At 40.2% G+C, this 8,974-nt stretch overlaps 1 non-coding gene across 1 annotated transcript; it reads left to right on the plus strand.

Moving 5' to 3' along the window:
• The first annotated feature begins 8,902 nt into the window (after nt 1–8,902).
• TRNAF-GAA (transfer RNA phenylalanine (anticodon GAA)) lies at nt 8,903–8,974 on the plus strand. The gene has a single exon. It is a non-coding gene; the product is annotated as a tRNA-Phe (tRNA).

Below are 8,974 nucleotides of genomic sequence, written 5' to 3' on the forward strand. Positions count from 1 at the left end.
GCCCACTTGACTTCACACTCCAGGATGTCTGGCTCTTGATGAGTCACCACACCATTGTGGTTATCTGGGTTGTTAAGACTTTTTTGGTACAGTTTTTCTGTATATTCTTGCAACCTCTTAGTATCTTCTACTTCCGTTAAGTCCTTGCTATTTCTGTCCTTTATCATGTCCATCCTTGCATGAAATGTTACTTAGACAGCTCCAGTTTTCTTGAAGAGATCTCTAGTCCTACCCATGCTATTGTTTTCCTCTATTTTCTTGCATTGTGCATTTAAGAAGGCCTTCTTATCTCTCCTTGCTATTCTCTAGAACTCTTCATTCAGTTGGGTTTATCTTTCCCTTTCTCCCTTGCCTTTCACTTTTCTTCTTTCCTCAGCTATTTGTAAAAAGCTCCCGAGACAACCACTTTGCCTTCTTGCATTTCTTTTTCTGTGAGATGGTTTTGGTCACTGCCTCCTGTACAATGTCATGAACCTCTGTCCATCCTTCTTCAGGCACTCTGTCTACCAGATCTGATCCTTTTAGTCTATTCATCACTTCTACTGTATGGTGGCTTAGATGGTAAAGAATTTGCCTACAATGCAGGAGCCCTGGGTTCGATCCCTGGGTCAGGAAGAGCCCCTGGAGAAGGGAATGGCAATCCACTCCAATATTCTTGCCTGGAGAATTCCATGGACAGGAGAGCCTGGTGGACTACAGTCCATGGGGTCATAAAGAGTCGGACATGACTGAGCAACTAACACAATACAACTGTATAATTATAAGGTATTTGATTTAGGTCATAGCTGCATGGCCTGGTGATTTTCCTTACTTTATTCAATTGAAGCCTGAATTTTGCAGTAAGGAGTTCATGATCTGTGCCACAGTCAGCTCCAGGTCTTATTTTTATTGACTGTATAGAGCTTCTCCATCTTTGACTGCAAAGAACATAATCAATCTGATTTTAGTATTGACTATCTGGTGATGTCCATGTGTAAAATCATCTTTTATGTTTTTGGAAAAGGGTGTTTGCTGTGACCAGTGTGTTCTCTTGACAAAACTCTGTTAACCTTTACCCTGCTTCATTTTGTACTCCAAGGCCAAACTTGCCTGTTACTCCAGAAATCTCTTGACTTCCTACTTTTGCATTCCAATACCCTACGATGAAAAGGACATAGGTTTTGGTGTTAGTTCTAGAAGGTGTTGTAGCTCTTCATAGACCTGGTCACACAAGCATTGTACATGTGCTTTAAGCAATACACTTAAAACAAGCAGTGATACATGTCATGAATAGTTATATTCTGTGAGAACTTCACTAGAGAATTTTTTTTTTTTCATCCTGATCATTGGGGTCAAAAGTGTGGTTATAAGAAAAACAACAACTTTCCATTTTTATAGAAAGACAAAATTTGGTAAGCAGTGCACTTGAATAGTTGTATGGTTCTTACAGGCCTGCCTCCCTGGTGGCTCAGGTGGTAAAGAATCCTCCTGAAATGGGAGAGACCTAGGATAAGTCCCTGGGACAGGAAAGTCCCCTGGAGAAGGGAGTGGCTACTCCACTCCAGTATTCCTGCAAGAAGAATTCCATGGACAGAGGAGCCTAGCAGGCTACAGTCCATGGGTTCACAAAGAGTCAAACCCCACTGAGCGAATGAGTTTTCAGTTTCTTACAGGCCTGATCCAGATATTGATAGCTTATGGTGAATGGTATTGGATTCGTGATCTCCAAAGAAGAAGAATTTGGGATCAGGGGACCAGGCATGATCACTCAAGAGCTTTTGTATAGGAGAGTTTTATTAAAGTATGAAAAAGGGACAGAGAAATCTCACATAGACATCAGAAGGGGGACAGAGAGTGCCCTGCTTGCTAGTCTTTAGCAAGGAAATTATATTCTTTTTAATTCTTTATTACAATAAATCAAAAGAAAGTCTCAAGTTGGTGAAAATTTTACCAGACCCACTCCCACAATTTACATTTTGGGATAACAGGATTAGAACTTAACAGTAGAAAGATCCTACCAAACACACGTTTCTGACAAAATGTGGCCCACTGGAGAAGGGAATGGCAAGCCACTTCAGTACTGCCTTGAGAACCCCGTGAACAGCATGAAAAGGCAAAAAGATAGGACACTTAAAGCTGAACTCCGCAGGTCAGTAGGTGCCCAATATGCTACAGGAGAAGAGTGGAGAAATAACTCCAGTAAGAATGAAGAGACGGAGCCAAAGCAAAAACAACACCCAGTTGTGGATGTGACTGGTGATGAAAGTAAAGTCCGATGCTGTAAAGAGCAATATTGCATAGGAACTTGGAATGTTACGTCCGTGAATCAAGGCAAATTGGAAGAGGTCAAACAGGAAATGGCAAGAGTGAAAGTTGACATTTTAGGAATCAGTGAACTAAAATGGACTTGAATGGGTAAATTTAACTCAGATGACCATTATACCAACTACTGTAGGCAAGAATCCCTTAGAAGAAATGGAGAAGCCACACAATAAAAGAGACCAAAATGCAGTACTTGGATGCAATCTCAAAACGACAGAATGATCTCTGTTCGTTTCCAAGGCAAACCATTCAATATCATAGTAATCCAAGTCTATGCCTCAACCAGTAATGCTGAAGAAGCTGAAGTTGAATGGTTCTATGTAGACCTACAAGGCCTTCTAGAACTAACACCCAAAAGAGATGTCCTCTTCATGATAGGGGACTGGAATGCAAAAGTAGGAAGTCAAGAAATACCTGGAGTAACAGGCAAATTTGGCCTTGGAGTACAAAACGAAGCAAGGCAAAGGCTAACAGAGTTTTGCCAAGAGAGCGTACTGGTCATAGCAAACACCCTCTTCCAACAACACAAGAGAAGACTCTACACATGGACATCACCAGATGGTCAATACTGAAATCAGATTGATTATATTCTTTGTAGCCAAAGACAGAGAAGCTCTATACAGTCAGCGAAAACAAGACCGGGAGCTGACTGTGGCTCAGATCATGAACTCTTTATTGCCAAATTCAGACTTAAACTGAAGAAAGTAGTGGAAACCACTAGACCATTCAGGTATGACCTATATCAAATCCCTTACAATTATACAGTGGAAACAACAAATAGATTCAGGGGAATCTATTTGTCAAATAGATTTGACAAATAGATCTGATAGAGTGCCTGAAGAACTATGGATGGAGGTTCGTGACATTGTATAGGAGGCAGGGACCAAGACCATCCCCATGGAAAAGAAATGCAAAACAGCATAATGGTTGTCTGAGGTGGCCTTACAAATAACTGAGAAAAGAAGAGAAGCGAAAGGCAAAGGAGAAAAGAAAAAACATACCCATTTGAATGAAGAGTTCCAAAGAATAGCAAGAGATATTAGCAATATCTAGCAATAGCAAGCAGAGATAAGAAAGCCTTCTTCAGTGATCAATGCAAAAAAAAAAAAAAAAAAGGAAAAAACAGAATGGAAAAGACTAGAGATCTCTTCAAGACGATTAGAGATACCAAGGGAACATTTCATGCAAAGATGGGCACAATAAAGGACAGAAATGGTATGGACCTAACAGAAGTAGAAAATACTGAGAAGAGGTGGCAAGAATAAACAGAAGAATTATACAAAAAAAGAGCTTCACAACCCAGATAATCATGATGGTGTGATCACTCAGCTAGAGCCAGACATCCTGGAATGTGAAGTCAAGTGGGCCTTAGAAAGCATCACTCCAAACAAAGCTAGTGGAGGTAATGGAATTCAGTTGAGCTATTTCAAATCCTAAAAGATGATTTTATTAAAGCACTCCACTCTATATGCCAGCAAATTTGCAAAACTCAGCAGTGGCCACAGGACTGGAAAAGGTCCGTTTTCATTCCAGTCCCAAAGAAAGGCAATGCCAATAATGTTCAAACTAGTGCACAATTGAACTCATCTTACATGCTAGTAAAGTAATGCTCAAAATTCTCCAAGCCAGGCTTCAACATTATGTGAACCGTGACCTTCCAGACGTTCAAGCTGGATTTAGAAAAGGCAGAGGAACCAGAGATCAAATTGCCAACATCCACTGGATGACCGAAAAAGCAAGAGAGTTCCAGAAAAACTGCTTCTCCTCTATTGCCAAAGCCTTTGTGTGGATCACAACAAACTGGAAAATTCTTAAAGAGATGGGAATACCAGACCACCTGACCTGCCTCCTGAAAAAGCTGTATGCAGGTCAGGAAGCAACAGTTAGAACTGGACATGGAACAACAGACTGGTTTCAAATCGGGAAAGGAGTATTTCAAGGCTGTATATTGTCACCCTGCTTAGTACATCATGGGAAATACTGGGCTGGATGAAACACAAGCTTGAATCAAGATTGCCAGGAGAAACATCAGTAACCTCAGATTCAGAGATGACACCACCCTTATGGCAGAAAGCAAAGAAGAACTAAAGAGCCTCTTGATGAAAGTGAAAGAGGAGAGTTAAAAAGTTGACTTAACATTCAGAAGACTAAGATCATGGCATCCTGTCCCATTACTTTATGGCAAATATATGGGGAAACAGTGGAAAGTAACAGACTTTATTTTCTTGGGCTCCAAAATCACTGCCGATGGTGACTACAGCCATGAAATTAAAAGACATTTGCCCCTTGGAAGAAAAACTATGACCAACCTAGACAGCTTATTAAAAAGCAGAAATATTACTTTACCAACGAAGGTCCATCTAGTCAAAGCTATGATTTTTCCAGTAGTCATGTATGGATGTGAGAGTTGGAGTATAAAGAAAGCTTAGTGCCAAAGAATCGATGCTTTTGAACTGTGGTGTTGGAGAAGACTCTTGAGAGTCCCTTGGACTGCAAGGAGATCCAACCAGTCCATCCTAAAGGAAATCAGTCCTGAATATTCATTGGAAGGACTGATGCTGAAGCTGAAACTCCAATACTTTGGCCACCTGATGCAAGGAATTGACTCATTTGAGAAGACCCTGATGCTGGCAAAGATTGAAGGCGGGAGCAGAAGGGGACAACAGAGGATGAAATGGTTGGATGGCATCATGGACTCAATGGACATGAGTTTGTGTAATCTCCAGGAGTTGGTGATGGACAGGGAGGCCTGGTGTGCTGCAGTCCATGGGATTGCAAAGAGTCACACAGGACTGATCGAATGATCGATCGGACTGAACTGAACTGAACCAGACCTACTCCCATAATATACATTCTGTGATACCAGGATTAGTCAGAAGGTTTTCAGGAAGGAGAAACTGTGCTCAGGCAGGATACATTGTTTCTATATAATCCCTAGTACAGAGTTTAAACTGAGTTGTTGTGTAGACATCAGTTCCAAGTGTAAAGAAAATAAACTGTTTCATGTGGCTAAGACTAAGGAATGTAGAGAGAAAAAGCAAAAACAAGACATTTGTCCTTTCGTCCTCCTTGAGAATTCCAGACCCCTGTCTTCTCCTTGAGAATCCCAAATCCCTCTTTCCTTGGGGACCCCTGGACTTCTTATCAACCCACCTAGGAATTGACTCTCTCAGTATTTCACGCCTGTATTCCATTGTCGTCTAGACAGTCCAGTGCAGAGGCCCTTCTTGAATGGGAAATGTGAATTCAAGAGTCAGTTCCCTTCAGCTTTGTTGCACATGTGCTAGTTAAGAGTACTTGATATGGGTTCTTTTATCTAGTTTGGAGAGCATCCTTTAAATGTTGTCTTTATCAGTGTGTATAATCTCTTAGTTGTAGTTCCCAGGGCATCTGATCTTTATTCAAATATAGATTATTATGATCACATTTAGAAAAGCTTAGAATATTATTCTGCTAATTCAATTAAGCTTTATAATAATGTAACAGAGCACCAAGGAACCATCTTGGACATGGATAATAAATGCTAAGCCTCAGTAAATAGAAACCTTTAATATCCATGAAGGTATACTACTGAGACATAATTTTCCTCTCTAGATCATTCTCCTTTCTACTGAAGTGAAGCCACTCAATTGTGTCCAACTCTTTGTGACCCTGTGGACTGTAGCCTGCCAGGCTTCTCTGTCCATGGGATCTTCCAGGCAAGAATACTGAAGTGGGTTGCCATTTCCTTCTCCTTTCTGTTAAATCCAGCCAAATTAATGCTTATTTGTTCAAAATAAGTCTGGTTCAACAAACATGGCTGATTATTCATGTAATTGCTCATATGGGATCTTCTAAGTTGGCTGCTGCACTGGAGCCTTTCATTAGGATCTTCAGAGTAAACTTCTAAAAGGCTCTCAAGGCCGAGAAAGCCATGCCCATGGCTTGCCTTCAGATTTTGCCTGTGATATCTCCTTTTTAGACATCCAGAATATCTAGATTCTTGCACATGTCAAGAGACAATCCATTTCATTAGGTTCATAAGTTTGCTCAGAACTCGAGTCTCCAATTTCTGGAGGAACCAGATAGACAGAAAAGGAAAATATTTTAGTTTTACTCAGAGGTGTACATTACCAAATTGTTGTAAATCTTAAGTAGCTTGTAGAAAAGGGCTTTTCAACATCTGAAAAACAAAGATTAGAAGCCAGTAGTATGTCAGACAAGTCATAAAAATTATAATAATATTTAACTGTCCATCTAATCCCATATAGTTAATCTTTGTTCCATTTGAGTCCAGTTTTTTTTCTATTAGTTTTGTCAACCTTGTCTCATGATTAAGGATGATCAGATCAGATCAGATCAGTCGCTCAGTTGTGTCCAGCTCCTTGCGACCCCATGAATCGCAGCACGCCAGGCCTCCCTGTCCATCACCAACTCCCGGAGTCCACCCAGACTCACGTCCATCAAGTCAGTGATGCCATCCAGCCATCTCATCCTCTGTCGTCCCCTTCTCCTCTTGCCCCCAACCCCTCCCCACATCAGAGGCTTTTCCAATGAGTCAACTCTTTGCATGAGGTGGCCAAAGTACTGGAGTTTCAGCTTTAGCAACATTCCTTCCAAAGAAATCCCAGGGCTGATCTCCTTCAGAATGGACTGGTTGGATCTCCTTGCAGTCCAAGGGACTCTTAAGAGTCTTCTCCAACACCACAGTTCAAAAGCATCAATTCTTCGGTGCTCAGCCTTCTTCACAGTCCAACTCTCACATCCATACATGACCACAGGAAAAACCATAGCCTTGACTAGATGGACCTTTGTTGGCAAAGTAATGTCTCTGCTTTTGACAGTGATAATTTCAAGAGGTTTGTAAAGTTTTTGTTAATGTTTGTATGATTTGTCCAGTGAAGTGGTTGTCTTGATCACTGGATTGTAGAACCTATATTCCAGGCGGGAAACATATTTTCTAACCTTTTCCTTTTCACTGTGAAGGCATCAGCCCTGTAGCCAGGGAAGGCTTTAATTCATCAAATAGAAACGGAGGTTTATTAGGGAGCCAGGAAAAGCTAAGCCACCATCTTGGATTTCTCAAAGCCTTGATTTTTTTAAAGTTATAACTATTGTCTATTCATTTAAAATTCACTGATTTAGGAGTAGACTGTTGTCATGTTTTAAGGACATCAGGATAGCAGAAGTCTGACCATCAAGGGTTAACTTTTTGTAGAAGCAGAATGAACTTTATTTATATGTGTCATAATATTCATAGATCATTGTGAAATGGTACTCAATTACTTTATCAAAGTAACAAAATATTTTTAAAAAATATAGATCATTTAAAGGCAAAGAAATTTACAGAGTCTGTTATCAAAAGTCACATTCCAAGAAAATTTTGTATTCTTAACAGAGAAAACAAAATTGCAATGTGATACCAGCTTACTGTTAATAACAAAATTTGTTTATCTAGTTAATTTTAATTTAATCTTAGAAAGTCCTTTCTATAAATCTTGAAGAGGTAGTATTTTTCTAAGGCATCAGAGTGAAACAATAGCTATCTATAATGACAAAAAGGCTCAAGATGACATGCATAAAATCTGACTACAATGCAATTGACAGAAGTAACTTGGTTACTGCTGTGACATGTAACACTTTGAGATAGTAACTAGAATTATGACTAAAAACACTTTACCAGGACATACAAGATCTTTATGAATTCTGTACAATTTCTAGATTATCTGTGTTGGCGACGTATACCATCCAGGATAACCTGAGAAGATTTATTACTTATTTGACCATACTTCCCATGCACCTTCCTATCTCTTCTCTAGGGGCTCTTCCCGACCCAGGAATCGAACCAGGGTCTCCTGCATTGCAGGCGGATTCTTTACTAACTGAGCTATCAGGGAAGCCTTTTAACATACCAAATGAACCTAATTAGTTTAATATCTATCTTCGGGAGGCCTAGGGCCTTCCCAGGTGGTGCTAGTGGTAAAGAACCCGCTTGCCAGTTCTGCCAATGCAGGAGACACAAAAGACACAAGTTCAATCCCTGGGTCAAAGATCTCCTGGAGTAGTAAGTAGCAACCCACTGTAATATTCTTGCTGGGAAAATTCCATGGATAAAGGGACTTGGTGGGCTACAGTTCATGGGGCTGCAAAGGGTCAGACATAACTGAGTGACTGAGCACATTGGGATGCCACTGAAGCATCCCAAAGTTATCCAGAGGTCAAAAGAACTTTATTAGAAATTTGGTCTTAGAAAGTTTCATCAAAAATATAGAGTTTAGAACATTCAGTGAGACAGGATCATAGGTCCCTGTGAAACTGTAGTTACTCATTCAGCCAAAGTAACAATGAAAGATTTCAAAGGTAAATATAGAAGAGATCACTCAGGTAAAGAAACTTACAGTCTGTTATCAAAGGTGGTTCAATATCTCAAGAAAACTTGTATTATGTACAAAATACTTTTCTTGGGGTCCACTTTCCACAAAACTTATCACTCTCTGTATCTCTTATTTTATTTGTCCATTCAGAAACAGCCACCTGTAAGTCAGATTTATTTCCTTTTCCCTTAAAATGTAATTCTGTTCCTCATACCTTCTTTTGCAGCCATCTCCTGCTTCCATGGGCTTCCCTGATGGCTCAGTTGGTAAAGAATCCGCCTGAAATGCGGGAGACCTAGGTTCAATTCCTGGGTAGGGAA

The sequence above is a fragment of the Bos mutus genome, chromosome 23 (genome assembly GCF_027580195.1).
Source record: "Bos mutus isolate GX-2022 chromosome 23, NWIPB_WYAK_1.1, whole genome shotgun sequence".
Taxonomy (NCBI): domain Eukaryota; kingdom Metazoa; phylum Chordata; class Mammalia; order Artiodactyla; family Bovidae; genus Bos; species Bos mutus.